This window comes from Python bivittatus, unplaced genomic scaffold (assembly GCF_059951505.1).
Source record: "Python bivittatus isolate LINGU-HERP-01145 unplaced genomic scaffold, Pbiv_v1 ctg000060_np1212, whole genome shotgun sequence".
NCBI lineage: Eukaryota > Metazoa > Chordata > Lepidosauria > Squamata > Pythonidae > Python > Python bivittatus.
Window position 1 is genome coordinate 9,676,628 of NW_028277044.1, and position 17,140 is coordinate 9,693,767.

The following is a 17,140-nucleotide window of genomic DNA, read 5'->3' on the forward strand; positions in this document are numbered from 1 at the left end:
TATTTCTCAATCTAGCCTATAAACCTAGATCCTTGGAAGTCTGTAGTCCAGGTAAAAATCAGGCTCCTTAACTTCCAAGCCAAAGTTAGAAATAATGAAACCAATGCAAAGAAATAATATTATTCATCCTGGTATTCATAGATATATTTTACTCAAGACTCATCTTAAGATAGTGACCATTTGTGCCTCAAAGATTTTTTAAAATCAGATTCGTTTAACATCAAATTATCCTCCACATGATTTATATCAATTTATTTTTCTGCAAGTGTATTTTTCTGCAGAAACAGAAGCAGGGCAGATCATTGTAATAATACAGGAGAAACACATTAGCACCAAATGTGTTGCACACAGAGGGCTGCAGTTCATATCTTCATGATATCCAAAGGTTAAGCAGTGGGTCAGAAATGACACAGCATACGTCTACATGCAGAGGGCAAACAATTTAAACCTAGAACATAGGAAGCAAAGCAAATAAATATACTATTTGTCTGTGGTGTCTGTGCATTATAAAATATATTTTTATTTAAACATTAAATAAAACATTAATTATGTTCTCTGAAGCCAAGTGATGGATGGTAGGAAGTTCCAACTTTTCTATTTCTTTTTGTCCATTCTTGCTAGCTTGGCTGGTTTAAATGCATATCTTCATAGCAAATGAATGCATATTGGAAATGGGTACCCACGTGACTTTGTACTTTATTAGCTTGGCAGTGGCAATAATACTAGGCAATTTACTGGGGGCCTGCTTAAAGTAAGCATTCAATTTTCATTGAATGACATTTTGATATAAAATCACAGATCAAATATAGACTAGCACTTGGTAGAATAGCCACGAAGGCCTTGGAAAAAATACTCTGTGATGTGTTTATACCTACAAAGATCAGAATCATGCAAGCCATGTTATTCCCTGTTACATTCTGTGGAAGTGAAAGTTGGACTTTGAAGAAGCAGGATAGGAAGAATATTGATGCTCTGAACTTTGGTGTTGGAGAAGACTGCTGAGAATACCATGGACAACTGAGAAAACAAATAGATTGTTTAATAAAGCAACCCATTCTCACTTGAGGCACAAACAACCAGGCTCGAATTATCTTACTTCAAACACATTATGCAAAGACCAACTCTCTGGAGAATGCTTGGAAAGATGGAAGGTAAGAGAAGAAGAGGATGACCATCAGCAAAGTGTATGAACTCAGTTACAGTGATGATGGGTGCAATGTTGGAAGACTTGAAAGACAAGGCTAGGGACAGACTGTCATGGAGAAAATCAATCTATGTTGTCACTAGGAGTCAAAAACAACTTGATGGCACATCACCAATCAATGTACAGTGAATGTTGATAGACTTTACTTTTGCATAAGGATATGAATCATAACAACCTGAGACTTTCAATGTTTCTTTTGCACCAAACTGATATTGGAGAAACATGTCCTTGTAAACCATGTAAACAGCAACAAAACAGCAACAAATTTAGACATACAATCTTTGTTGCGATCAATGATCCATAAACATTAATATATAAAAGCATATAAAAACGAATAAATATACAGTACAACAGTAGGTGAATGATGGTTTTGATTTCTCCTGAACTGCATGGACAAGTCCATTCAAGTAAGGGGTTTTTTTGATGTCTGCCCAGCAAGAAAACAGATGACTAGATGTTTTGCCATGTCTGAAAGAAATCCTTCCTCAACCTAAATAAAGTGAGAGATGTCAGATATTTGGTTGGCATGCCAGGTTCCCTTGGAATCCAGGTTCTGCTGTTGTATGGAATCCTACTGACCTCCAGATGATATTTCATTGTCTCTTATCCTCTGAAGAATATGTATCTGGCTTTACTGTAATTCAAAGTAAGGAAGAACTTAGGTGAAAGACCATAAGAAGCTATTTTGGATTATAACACTACTCCAGCTTGAATTATGTTTCTCTGTCAATACAAGAGGTAAAAGGCCAGTAGGGAAAACTTTTTAACCAGTAGCTAGTCATTGGATTCCAGGCCAACATCTCAATTTTGGGCATCCTAATCTCAAGTCTAAGAAGAGTATTAGATATACATCTTTGGGCAGCCAAAATTGGTCTTAAGAATTTTAATTACATCTCTTCCATTGTGGTTTTTTGTGGCATAGATGCCCACCTGTACTCCATATAAAATCTGAGCTAATTTTTTTAGCTCTGAAAAGCTTGAGGGCAGCAGGAATTAGCTCCCCCACTTTTGTGAAGAAGATTTGCTTGATGGCAGCAGGAGATTGTAGTGCTGCCTGAGAAAGGTAATTATGAAGTCCCTTCCATAAAGCCTTGATATCAAAAAATACTAGATATTTAAATATATGGACCTGCTTAATCTTGTTATCCTCTAGGATCCAAGTTCTTGGTTAGTACTTTTCTCAAAAACCATAGTTTTTTATTTATTATAGTTAACTCTGAGCTTGCTTTGCTTGCTATAGAGGATAATATCTTTCACTGTTTGTTTGTTTTTTTAATCCTGTTGGGGCTTGGGATACAATGGCAGCAGCATCTGCGTACAAGAGGATGTCTATCCTGCACCTTCCCAATTTAGGAACATGAAAATCCGAAGTTTTTAAGGGAAAAATTGTTAAGGGATAAGACCATAGAATTAATATACAGTTTGAACAGGGACAGTGCCAGGATGTATCATGGAGTTTGGGGTTTAAGTGTTTAGCATATACTTTACTGATCACACTCAGTAGACTAACTGGTCTGTAATTCACTGGATCTTGTCTGTTATCCTTCTTATATATAGATAGAATTATTGCTGCCACCACCACCACCATCACCACCACTACTCCTTTGATATAAGGCAGGTTTGATCAACTGCTGTGAACAAAGGGGTTAGCATCGGTGCCCATCAATTAGAATTCAGTTCTATTGTTCCTCGTAAAATTTGGTCAATACCTGGAGCTGTGCTATCAGTTCTGTGATTTCTGACACCCATACAGATGTTCATATTTCAAGTTCTTCAGTCTCTGTTACAGGGTTGTAGGATGTATATGCAGAGTCAGCATAAAGGGTTCTATAACATATTTCCCGTGCTGATAGTGGTACTTGACTGAGTGGCTTAAAAGTTGTATTACAAAGACAAATAGAGTTCAGAATCTAGACTGATAAGGGTAGAAAAGATGTTACCCACATATCACTCTGGCTTTCTACTGCTGTATGAATGGGACTTTGCCAAGCATCCAGTTTTCTAACCATTAATGAACACTGCCATGTTTGATTTGATCTGATATTGAATGTGAAAGTTTTATCTAAAATAAAATAATATAAAAGTCTAGTGTTTTTTCCCCTTCTACTTCCTGCTTGACAAAGAAGCTTTGTACTTCGAAAGAGCCATTGTTCCTGTGCGAAATCTAATTTGTCTTCTGAAAAATCCTCCTTATTTACCTCTTAAAAACGAAACAACTCCTGTGCTCTAGAGCAAAAATGTCTTTTTTTCAATTGCCTATACGTCTGCCATTATGCAACATTGACTTCTATGCAACTCAGTACAATGCCATGTTCAGAATCTTCCCTGATCCTCATTAAAGAATGAAAGCTGTCCCTCCATATCATTTTAGTGATGATAACAGGTCTCTTTTCTTTACCTAGATTCCTGTGCCACTGCATGCAGCAAATGCGATAAAGGTGTGCAGCTGTTGTAGTTGCCTTTTGGTTTTCTGAGCAGATAACTAGTGTAACAGTGTCCACTGCTGGCAAATCAGGCAATTGCACTGTACATTATAGAAAAAGGCTGTTAAAACTGGGGTGACAAATGATAATGAAACAAGATTCTTTTAAAATTAACAAGCGGTGGATTGGTGTGACGAAGCAACAACTAATTATTCTAAGAGCATTGCTAATAATGCAAGTGGACATTTGAATTAATGATCTCTGGCAGTGCAATAACTCCAGCTTTGTGCTGTTTGATTTAAAATTCCTAGAGGGTTCTTTAGAAGAAAAATAATTTCGCATTAGCCAGGATTAATGGTTTCCTTTATAGCTAAGTCTCCCACAGATAATGAGATCTGATCTGATCTATCAGTGTTTAAAATACAGATTTTAATATTTTTGCAGAGCAGGGATGCCATTTAAATTTTCTATGTATTGAAAACCTCAAAGAAAACGCTGTTTTATGAAATCCTATCTATTCATAGGTCACACTGAGCTTCCTATGGCTTACTTTGAGCAAATGCAGTCTCTTGTTCATAGAACTGTGGAGTTGAAAAGGGCTTCACAGACCACAGAAAATAATCTCGACTGAGGGTCCACCGCATTTTAAAGCCATAGATTCCTGAATTCACCAAAGGTTCAGCACTACGTCTTCCGTTAATTAGCAGTGGCAGAATTTCCATGTATGTTTTCTGTGCCTGCATGCTATAGGCTACAAAAGGTATAGTTATAAATCATAATTTGAGTTTGCATTTTAGAGCTCTATCCTAGATTAAGGTACACAAGGAAAATATGAAAGACAAATTACACTGGAAATGTGTCATTAAATGTTTTTGCATTATGACATGTACTTAAATTAGCTTCCGTTGAGGGTGTATCTGCATTCAGTTTGGGGGCAAAATAGGGGATGGTTGGCAGCATTATCCTTAGTTTTGGGGATTTGGGCAGTTGTCTTCTCCCTTGTTCTCCTCCTGCCCAGGCCACTCAACAAAAACTCTGGTGGTGATAGTGGTGAAACTACCACCTTAATATTGTTCCATTTTTTTCCCCAAATCATAATAAGTGTTGTATGCTATAAAAACATTAAGCAGTGTCTCAGTTACAATGAAGTCACACTTCTTGTAGCCCTGTCCACAATCTACCCATCTGTTATTCTATATTCCCAGTTCTCAAATATATATAAAAAACAAATACCAAGCCTGGAGCCTCTGCAGAACTTAAGATTCAGAACAAACATGTTAAACGCTATTCTGCCTAGTCATTTTGTGAAAAGTGAGCCTGTATCACTTTTCATTCTGTACTCAATGAGGTCACAGCATTTGTGAATGCCCTAACCCAGTGTTTTTCAAACTTTCCCAGGGCTGGCTGGGGAATTCTGGGAGTTGAAGTCCACCTTAAAGTTGCCAAGTGTGAAAAACACGGTCCTAACCAAAGATACAAAGGGGAATGATCATCTGTAGAAAGAAGGTCATCCTAGCAGATTTTGAAGTAAAAAAATATTGGTCTAACCTTCTGGAGCAACGATTAGGCTGAAGGGTATCTAGTATATCATTAATAGCAATGATTACAATTCTTGCCTTCTCTGAGGAAAGGGCATTGTGGTGGTTGAGAATTTTAGGACTCTGTAGCAACCAGAAGAAAGGGATGAGCAGGGAAGACAAGATGGAGAGATTTAGGCCAACTTTCAAATATAGGATTAGTCTAAAAGCTGCAACCCTATACAGCATTCATTATATGTTGTAAACCGCCCAGAGTTATTTCCTGAGATGGGTGGTGACAAATTTGATAAATAAATAAATAAATAAGCAAGCAAGCACACTTACAGTATGTAAGATTAAACTCCACTGAATTTACTTCTGTACAGATATGCATAGGGTTCGTGTAGTTTATAGAAGATGAAAGATATATATGGTGAAATGAGAAGCAATGGAATATCTGTTCCCATTTTTAATTTTTAGTATGAATAATAAGAAATGGTCATAGTCTTCAGGATTTAGATTTTCTTGGAATCTAGAATATAAATTTCTCAGTGGATTTTAGACGCAACTTTTATATTGATAGCTGATAGTTATTTTAACATTCATCATTCATGATTTTTATGTAAACAAGTGTGCATAGTAAAGCACTGTGCAATGCCAGCTGGATGTTTAACATGTTCCAGAATTCTATTCTGAACTGATAATAGCATGTAACAACTACATTTTACATGTGGTTTTTTTAAATAAATGTTTCAGTGTATTTATATTCTGTTTTTCCTCCAGGAACTAAAGATCTCTCTGAGAGTTTAGCTGGGAGATTTTTGTTGATCCTGAGTGGTCAGTACCTCTTTATAAATATGCATCTTTAGCCCTGATAATGTTTCCCTGGTGGGTTGGAGACAGTTAGTTAATATGTATTTCATTTCATAAAATAATTAATATTCAAAATCCATCCTTGGGTTGTTGTTTTTTATTAGAATCATCCAAAATGACTCAAAAGAGAACTACAGAACTCATCATTAAGCAAGACGATACCAAAAATAGACAACCAGACAATGACTGATGTTTATGGGAGCAGAATATCTCTTTCCTGTGCCAGTATGCTATACAGAGGGATTGAGTTGACAAACCAAATCTGGGGAAATCATCAAAAAACATCTAATAACAGTTAAGGATTATTCCATCCCAATACATGGTTATTCATTGGGTTATTTCTACTTGCAGAAAACTAGCCTCAATAATGGATTTTTCAGATCATGCTGCTTCTAGAAAACACAGGCTCCTTGCTTGAAGAAAAGGAACATGAACCTGATTATAGTAGTTTGGTCTTCTCATCCTTTGTTGATATTAGTATCAGCCTCATAGGCAGACTTCTCTCACTTGGCCCTGTTTCTGGAAGTTCGTGTAATTGTGAGAACAGTTGTTTCTCTGAAACTAGCTGCAGTTCTCCTGATTATGTTCCTCCTGATTATGCCTCTATCAGTTTTGACAATACAGGGTCAAAGTGAAACCTTATGAAAAAGGGCTCTCAGTTTCTCTCATCTTTATTTCCTTACATTTGGGGAGCCAAGGGATGACATGGAAACTAACGTTCATGAACCTTTACACATATCTCTCATTTCTGTTATTGTTGAAAAACATTGGGCAGACATCCTGTCTCCTTAAGTGTCGAGGCCATAAAGATATGGGAGGAAGTGACCCCAATCTGATAGCCTTCAGAACACCCTTTAGCTGCTCTGGCGATACCTCTGCATTCCATGAAACAATAAATATCAGATGATCAAAGGGGTGCCCCGAACTTTGGCTAGCAACCAATAGGTCACTGGGAAGATAAGTTTCCCCCAATAATAAGGAGGATCCCAAATTTATGCCAACCTTAGCCAATCAATTTGTTAATTGCTGTATCTCTGGGTAAGGAATGTGTATGAAATCATCTTCTTTGGGTGTGATCGGGGTTCTTCTCTGCCTTAAGGGGAGACCCCAGCTGACTCTATTGGTCTGCTTCCAATAAAACTTTAAAAATCTCAGCTGGTGTTTTTGTGTCTGATCTTCTGCTGGACTGAATCCTAATTGGGAGAGTCGGAAACTCTCAAATTTTGCTAACAAAAGCATCTCACATTGTTCCTGTATTGATAATAGTTAGTTTTTAACCACTGCTTTAATTTGCACTTGGGGCCCAGGATGCAACTGTAGCAAAACATCGTCTTCACGACAGTTATCCTATTAGGATTTTCAGAGTGATTTTGCTGATTGCTTTGAACTCAATCCAGTAAAGTTGCAAGTTGGTTTCCAACATTAGAATTGGGGTTATAACTGCCAACACATGGATAGTCCTTCTCTTGTAAGGCAGAGACTTGTATTATATTTGGTTCTTACAAATAATTTTATATGACTGCTTGCCAAAACCCATACTTTAAATCAGGGTTCCTTGACCTTAGCAACTTTAAGATGGGTGGACTTCAACTCCCATCTTAAAACAATATGTCTTGGTTCTTATCAGATTAAGAGTTTTGTTCAAGGTGTAGTCACTGAGGTAGTAACCTTGCATTCTGTCTCCCACCACCCGTCTGGCTTCCAAGCAAGCTAGTTTTTAAAAAAATTTCCTGAGGGTACCCAAGAGGTTGGTGGGAGAGCAGAACAGAACATTTCCCAGACCTCAACATCTCCCCAGCCCTTTATCTTTAACTACTGTTATTTTCCAGACTCTTTTCAGCATGCTTGTTCTTCACTCCTTGCTGAAGAAAACATGCTCAAATTCCAGTTTAGGTCTCTGCTTCCTTTTTCATCTGAAGTCATTGAGAGAGTCGCCATCTTACAACTGAGTTTTCATCTGTCTTCTTATAGCCTTCTCGATCTATATCACCTAGGATTTCAGACGGGGCACTCAAAGGAGATGGTACTTTGTCAAATTTTGAATGATATTCTGGTGACCAGTCCCAGTGCCTTATATTGGAATTGGTCTTTTGGGGTCTGACAGCAGCATGTATACTATTGATCATTAGATATTGCTGTACATGTTACAGTATTTGGACATCATTGGTAGTGCCTTTGATTGGCTTTGATTTCTTGTTATTTTGCAGAACTGCATGATTGGTTTCAGTCCAAGGAATTTCCCTTTGTAGTGGGTATCTCTCTCAGGGATCAATTACAGGTCCTATTTTGTTTACTCTTCCTTTGGGTACTCTGATTCATGATCAGGGCTTCCAATAACATTGTTATATTGAAGATACTCAAGTCTACTGGTCCCTTGATGACTATCAGGGCTTCCAATAACATTGTTATATTGAAGATACTCAAGTCTACTGGTCCCTTGATCAACTGTGATGGAATGTCTTATAAGCATTGCCCTCCCACTGCCTTAAGCTCAATATGGACAAGACTGAGATTGCTTATTTTTTCATTCTTTATTTCATTTCAATCCTACCACCTTCCAAGTGAATCTCAGCACTGAATTCCATCCTTTACTGAGTCTTTCCCCATTTGTCTTCAGGGCTCCCAGATTGCTCCAATTTCTTCCAGTTGCATCCTCTGGGTCTTCACTGATGACCAGCTGTGTCTATTTATTGCTTCTATAGCTAGAGTTCTTAATTTTTATTAGGTGAATATTTGTAGTGTCCAGGGGTCTCTGATGGAGGAGACCACACATTACCAGTCTGTGCTTTGGTTGTCATTGTTTTGGATACACTCCAAAAGTCTGCTAAAATGTGTCAATTCTACCAGTGATTTACTATATTGAAATAATTCCTGCAACTTATGAAGCAATAGGAATGACTGATGTGGATATGAAAGAAAAGACAAATTAAGGAACTTGCATCCATTCTTTCATCCTGTTAGGGGAGAAAGGGATGAACTTCTGAAGAAGGCTAAAGTGCCCATCCTACGTATACCACTCATTTTTGTATTTTTTCTGTCTGATTCTTCAAACTGATACCTCCATTTAATGATATAAACTATTCTATTTGAGTAGATAAGACTTCATTTAACAAAATACATTTTCTCCTTTTTTTGTGCCTACTTCTGCTTCTCATAGTACCTCTAAGATATAACGTTGTGGTTAGCAATGCTAAATACATTTATTTTTCTTGTTGATTGCTATTGATTATATGTAACATTCTTCTATGTTGAAAACTATTAATTTGAGTGTCTGTAAATTAGGATTTTAAAATGGCACCATTTTATTTGTTCATTTGCACTGGAAGTCCTTGAGTCCAGAAAACCATTTCTTTCTTATCTCCAGTATATTTAGTACTTTGTCACAGTACACAAGCAAAACATGTAATTATACTGTTCAATCCAAGGAGAACATCTGACGGTTTAACAAAACTCAGAAAGCATAACATAAGTTTTCTTGGCTGTGCAAAAAACTCTGCTGAGAGGAACAATGCCCTTAACAGGATAAATTAATGCAAGTAGATTAATCAGTACTTAGCCACCATCAAACTCACTTAGGCAAGATCACACTGTATGTTGTGAACTAATTTAATGAGGATAACAGCTACCACCTAGTTCTCTAGTTATTGTCATCAGTGCAGATTAGACTGCTCATTCATGAACATACCCTGAGTGTTAATCTCCTATTTTTGTCACTTATTAACTACTCTGCTTGTAAATACAAAAGAGTAGCTAACATCTCTTAAGTCTTTAATACAATTTTTCAGTGCCCTCTAGCCTGGAAACACATAAGCTATCAATACCAATGTAGAGGGATTACCAAAAGTGGATGCTTAAATTTGTCATAATTTCCTTCCTTTTTGATTAGCAAGTGAAGAAGGTCTGGAGAGAGAGCAGACCTAAAGAATAACAGAAGAGAATACAGAAGATTATTGGGGAGGTCTTTGATATAGACCAGCAATTCCATCATGCCTGTATTTTAATAATGCCATATCAGTTAATACTGAATGTAAATTCTTCAGTTTACAAAAGATAACCATATGGAGAATAGGTGTCATTGTTCAAATCAAATCAAATATCTTTATTACAGTCTTTGACTAGCCTTTGTAAAATTGAACAACACAACAATTTGTTATCGGGGAAGAGGAAAACAATAAAATAGTAAAACAACATAACTAATTAAAAGTTTTGTGCAATTGAACATAATAAAGATATTTCACCACCTGGTATGTGAGTGTCGAGTCAGCATCCCTTAAAAAGTAATAAGCATAAAATTTATCAGTATAGCCCTCAAATTTAGAGATGAATGGAGAGATCAGAGCACTTCTTGGGGCATCATAAAAAGGACACCATAAAAGGACATGAGCAAGAGTTTCTACCTCGCTGGATCCAAAAGGGCAAATTCTCTGTAAATAAGGAATCCCATGAAATCTTCCTGCCAGCAGTGCTGAAGGGAGGGCATCAAAGTGGGCTCTGGAAAAGGCCCATATATATTTGCTTAGAGTTAGATTGTATAGATACCCCACAGTGGAGGGCTTGTAGCTATATAACAATTGGCAGTAGAATTTAGGAGCGCTGGTGGTATCATTTTGGTGATCAATGTCCCTAATTCTTTCTTTTGCTATTGATTTGGCCTTTTCTGGGGTTAATTGGCCTAAATATTCTGGAGAGAGGCCAAGGCTGCAAAGTTCTTCTATACAAGTATGGTGCCAATGAGATTGGTAGCTGTCTGACAACAGCAGAGACATCAGTCCAGGAGGTTCAAACATGATTCTGAGACCTGAGATTAGGATCCTGGTCCAAGTGTCATTGTTGTGAACTGGCCCCCTTGATTTCACTAAATCCTCCTGTACCCATTTACACAGAAACAAGTAGCTGCTAGGACTTCTGAAATTTAATGAAATAATATTCCTTAAAAGCTAGACATTTTTTTCTCTTGCCTTTACACACGGATACTTCTTTTATTAATTTATTTGTTTGAATTTGCAGAGAAAGTTTGAATTTATGCAGGCAAGGGAAATTTGATGAGTATTCTTAGAATTTTTAGAATTAAAATTCTGCATTTTGGGGATGCAGTTATTCCATCTGTTAGTAAGAGATTGGCTGCTTCTGATAGGGCCTAGTGTATGGTTGTAAATAAACAGGAAAGAAGATGTCACAGGGGACTGTTTTGTTCATTTACTGCACATACGAAGGATTCAGGTCATTTCCCCATGCCTTATACCGCAACATAACCACTGGCAATTTCTCTCAGCAGGTGATAAACTGAGACACCTTGGACATCTGGAGTATATCTTACTAGTGCTGTATGTCAGTTGATTGGGTGAGTTAGTGAGAAAGGAGACAAATTAGATGATTTAGAAGCCCCTGTTAATATTTATCAAAAGTAGTTGCCTGGTCATTCTCAGGACAAAGCAGGATGAATGTGTATATAAGTAGAGGGTTTCCATGTTTAGTAGAGAGCCACTCTCCTCTGTAGAAAAGTCTCCATCTTCACTAGAGATATCAGCCTTCTATTCATGGGGACAAAACCTAGGTGCAAGGCTTACTTGCCTAATGAGGAATACCTCAGATAAAAGGGCGAGAGAAGTTGAAAAGATGAGTGAGTTACTTCAGCTTTGGCTATCAAATATAACTCATCTTTCTTATTCTTTTCCAAATAAGTATTTGTTCTGGAGATAAGTTGCACAAGCAATATACGCTTATTGATTTAATTACAATATATCTACTCTTGTTTGTCAGGCTGTTTTCCTGTTGCCTCAAGCCGAAAGTAAGATTTACTGAGATTAAACAGATGGGGTTACAAGAATATCAGCAACTGAACTCTTTCCTATTTAGATGCAATTTTTCCTATAATACATTAGGCTATCATCCTTTTTAGTTTCTTTCTAACAGCCTTCCTGTGAGGAGATGTTTTTTCACTGTTAATGGAAAAACTTGCAGGTGGTTATGTTATATAACTGTCTCTTGAATCTTTATCAGTCTGGGAACTCACATTTACACTGTTTAAATGATTCCAGAGTTAATGTATTTCACCTCATACACTGGAATTAAAACAAAAAGTCCAGATTATAATAGTAGCAGTCCAGCTCTCTGTAAATCTGTGGGTCATGGAGGTAACAAGTTATTTCACAGCATATTAAGGGAAGTCTAGACTCAGTAGACAGGTTGAGTGATTTGCTCAATAACCTCAGGCAACCAGGACCTTAGGGGACTTTTGGAATATCACACCATATTATTTCCTTTGCATTTCAGTTGGGTGAAGTTGATTAATGTAAGCCCTGTTGATGGTACAAAAACCTTTATGCCAAGCGGTCTTGGTGTCTTAGCCTATAACTTAGCCTCTTTCCTAACATGCTACATTTGCTTGTGTACCAAGTATTGTTTTAATTGAGTAGCACTTAGTCTTAGGAGCACACATACTGAAGTGATGCACATAAAGTTATTCTATGCTGAGAAATGGGCCAGAATTGCTGGAAAAAAAGAACAAAATAGACAGGAAGGTAAGAAGGACCATAAAAGAAGAAAAGCTGGAAAGAGTGAGGAGGCTGAGTGAAATAGAAAGAATGAGGATAGATAGCAATGACTCTGCATTCTTGGTGGGAAAAATAGCAGAGTTAAGCTGGTGGGACACATGAACAATAAACTAGGAAGCAGAGATATGAACAGCAGGAAAAAAGAACAAGTATTTGTGAAAAGGCCTTAGACTACTTTAGACTACTAGCTGATTAGAAATTGAATGTGTATTAACCCTGTGAGAAGGAGCTGTTACTTACTAGGACAATCTGAGGGTCATATACAGTATGTAATGGTTTCACCAGGACATGTGGCTGCCTACTTTTTCCTTCTAATAAATTATTCCAAGGTAACAATCTGCATTTTTGCTTTCTTCTGTTGAATGAGCATTGTGTGTATATTCTGAGAAGTGTACATTCTGAAGTCATGAATCTTGTCCAATAAAAGTGAACAGCATAGTTGCATCCTAGACTTGGCTGTAAAATGGATATTGGGTTATATTTTAAGTGGAATCTGGAAGCATTCATCTTGTATGTAAATTAAAATTGAAAATACAGCAAGTCTAGAGCCAGATTACTCAGAAATCTTATAAGGAAAGCACTGTTATTCCTGAAACTTCCTATTAACCACATGCCTACAACAATGGAAAACTATCATCTGAAATTGATATTTTTGCAATTAATTTGTTCTCCAATTTAAAAGGTAGAAATGTTGCACTACAATTATAATATCACACAGATTATCAGTGTAGTGTATGCTCCACCTCCTGCAAGTCTGTAAAGAGATCTTTGGCCTAACTAAGAGTTATCAGAATTTTGTTCTTCCTAGAAGTTTGTATTTTATCGCAGATTTAAGTCAGCAGATGGCTCTCTTGAGTTTTCCTTGGAACACCTAACATTGTAAACAACTACCCTGCATTTTCAAATTATAAGAGAATTTGCTTTTCTTCTCCATGATTTTAAAAAGAAAACCTTCCACAGTTTCACTGATTGTTTTGTTTTGCATCATTTTCTATGCATCATTTTCTCATTAATATACATCCTCAATTTTTCATATAGTATCAGATATACAAACTGAATTTATGTGACTGCAGCAAAATATTTCCAAAATAGAATAATATAGACTAAATAAAATGAGCAAGAAGTGGAGAGGAAGCTTACCAATAGTAACTAATGTATATCACAAATGGTATTTGCCTCATTAAATAAGAAAATATAGCCTCCTAGCATAGAGATTAGATTTTAAATTGTAGTTTATACAGGTGAAATCCACAGATACACCAACCCACACACCCACTGAATTAGTTGCTTGGTGAAAAACACATTACAAATCCTTGAAGTTTCATTTTATTCTCTGCCTTGCATGAATATTCCACAAGAAGTAAAGAACTGCAATATCCCCCCTTCTTCTTCTTCTTCTTCTTCTTCTTCTTCTTCTTCTTCTTCTTCTTCTTCTTCTTCTTCTTCTTCTTCTTCTTCCTCCTCCTCCTCCTCCTCCTCCTCCTCCTCCTCCTCCTCCTCCTCCTCCTCCTCCTCCTCCTCTTCTTCTTCTTCTTCTTCTTCTTCTTCTTCTTCTTCTTCTTCTTCTTCTTCTTCTTCTTCTTCTTCTTCTTCTTCTTCTTCTTCAAAAGCTGTTATCAAACAATTCAATTTCAACTTCACCTCACCCCCACCAAATACTGGAAAAGAATTTACATATGTAAAGATACAGATTACCTACACACAACGGAAAGAAGAAAGCCGAAGGAAACAGAATTATTCCCCATTAAAATTGATGGGATTTTATTTAATCTTAACTTTGACCAGAAAATTACTGGTATAACATTATACATATGTATATGTATACATATAGGACAAAGTATCCAATAATAATTATCTCTCCATTATTGTAATTCTGTGTTTTTGGTTGTTTTTACAAACGGATGGGGGTACCCAAAGTCTTTTAAGGAGTGAATGTCAGCAAGTATGCACTTGATTCCTAGATCCAAGGCAACTGTTATTTTTTTCCTGCTCCTTACATTATTAGACTATATGGGCTAATTTTCTGTTCTTTGTCTTAATCTGAGGAACTAGAGTCAATTCTTTAAATAGTCCTCATTATGTTTTGCAAATTGAAGATTATTTCCCTCCTCTTTGCTCTGCTCTGTCCAAGGTCCTGATCAAAGTGACTAGTCTTTCAAAAACAGAAGAGTGCTGAAAATTCCTTCAAAACCACCATTAGTAAATACTATCTCTTGTATGCATCCTATTTAAGCAGAGAAAATTCATCTTAAGAAATTAATATATTATGCTGCAGTTTGATGAATATATTCCTAAGTAAAGTACAGGTTTGACAAGCACTGTGGAGTGTCAGTAATGTCAGTAAATTGTTTTCTTCAAATTAAAGTTATTGTGAGTAATCCCTTGGCCTGAAAGTATTTCTAGAACAAACTCCCAATATAAGTAGTTGCACTGAATTTATTTAGCACCATTTTGAAATTTAAAGGGATAAATTTATTTTTTCCATGTTGACCTTGGAGAAAGCAAGCAAGCAAATCTGGAGAACAAGAATTAAAATCAAGACATTTATTTATTTATTTAAACAGTTAATATTGCTGCTCATCTCATAGCAATGACTCTGGGGTAGAAGACAGAAGGTTAAGTTATCAATGAAATGATTAATCAATAATCCACAAACAACAATCTAGGGTCAATAACAACAACAAATCCTAATTTACCACAAAAAACAAATTGATAATGTTCTATTTTGTGCATTAAAGAATTTTGGAGAATACTGATTATTATTATTAAAGTCCGGAAACATTTAGCTGAAGTAATTAGAAAATGCACTGCAATTCAGACCTCTTATCTCCTTTTCGTTCAATATTAGCAGTTTTTGTTCAATATTTTGTTCAATGTTAGGATGGTTCACACACAGAAAAGTTCATGAGTGATTCTTCCAGGTGACCATCCTTACAATTAACACATAACTTCAAATCTGCTTTGTTCAGTGTGGCCGCCTTTACTAGCAGCTGATTTAATTAGTGTTATCTATGTGTAGCACCAAAGAATTTTGTGCACTGATTCTCAAAGGCCATATCATTCTAATCCTGATGACGCATTAATAGTGGGTAATCTGTATTTTGTTTGACTAGGAAATCTTGCAATCAGGTCAGTTAGGGATGTCCAGATGTTGTCAGGGTTTTCTGTACCTTCAATGTTTAGTGCCAAAGTGCCAAAAGGAGGGGGAGGGGGGAGGGAAAAAACCCCCTCCAATCAACCACACTATGTTCGTGGATAAACTAACACTGGTCTTTTTTGTTTTGATGACTTGATGATCTGTAGCAAACAGGCTATTTCACTAGAGTGTGAACTAATTAAAATTACATGCTTCAGCACTTGTCACAAATAATCACAGAATGTTTAAAAAAAAAAATCCAGCCTTATAAAATCCAGAATGGAATTAGATTCATTTAGCTCATATAACAGTGATCAATAAAATGCATTGGCTGCCAGCTGTATAGCTGAACCTACAGATGTTTATAAGTTTAGTAGTAAATGTTTGAACATTATCACAATGGACTTCTTTCTACCTTTATTTTGTCTGTCTAGAGAGATTATAGCTTCTGTACGCTCTGTGTGTGTGTTGTGTATGTGGGCAGGTACATGTGGCTTTTTGAAACTGTAAATGTGCACGTTTATTTTGTTTCTGTACTTAAAATTTCAATTTTTCACCCTTATTATTTTCTCCCAATCTAAATGTTTTCCTTTCAAATGATTAGCATGTGCCTGAGGGTTTTCTTTCCCTGTGTCCCCCCACCCCATACATATTTCTCCCTCTTCTAAGCACAACCAAACCCTCCCAGGGAGATCAGGTGCCAAGGTTCAATTTGTGGTCACCAGACTGTATCCAGTCTAGGAAAAAAGAATCGAAAGCAGTTGTGATCTGGAGCAAAAGAAAGTGACTCCCTCCTTTTTCTTTTCTTTTCCTTCTCGTCTTGCTTGACTGGAAGGTAATTCACATTCCCTTAAAGTAGCAGCGTGTCCAGGTAAAATGAAGACAGAATGCAGAGAATCGGGAGAAATTGATGTTAAATTGGGCGGTTGGGTTTGGGTGGGAGGATCACATCCCTCCCAAACCCAACCGCCCAGATTTAGATTTAGTGGCCTCTACCACAGCCTGGCACGGCGGCGCAGGGCACCTGGGTATCCGAAGTCCGCCCCAAGGCTTTCAGCCCTTCGGCCCCTGGGACTGCTGTTAACCCTGCAGGGTAGCCCTGCCAGCCGGAGGGAGCGAAGCCGCCCTGCCGGGACAACCAGGAGGCCGGCGCGGCCGCGTAAGAAGCGAAGCCACGAGGGCGTTTTGCTCATGCTACCGCCACGCACCGCTCTTTGTTGTCACTGCTGCTGCTGCTCCCTTCCACATGAGTCACCCTTCCCGTCCGGAAGGTCAAACCTGGGTCCGATCGTGCCCACGTTCAGCTTCACGGGATGCACGAGAAAGGGTTGTGACTACAGTTGCGGGGGGCGGGGGGGGGGACGAGGGAGACGCTGGGGTCTGGAGCAGTCGATGCAAAAGGCGTTAGCCCCAGCGCGGAGACTTTCCGGAAC

General features: G+C 37.5%; 1 protein-coding gene across 6 annotated transcripts in view; it reads left to right on the top strand.

Annotated features, from left to right (window-relative positions):
- The window catches only part of FGF14 (fibroblast growth factor 14), a 303,346-nt gene that overhangs the window by 159,285 nt on the left and 126,921 nt on the right, over nt 1-17,140 (top strand). The gene's annotated exons all lie outside the window — the stretch shown is intronic.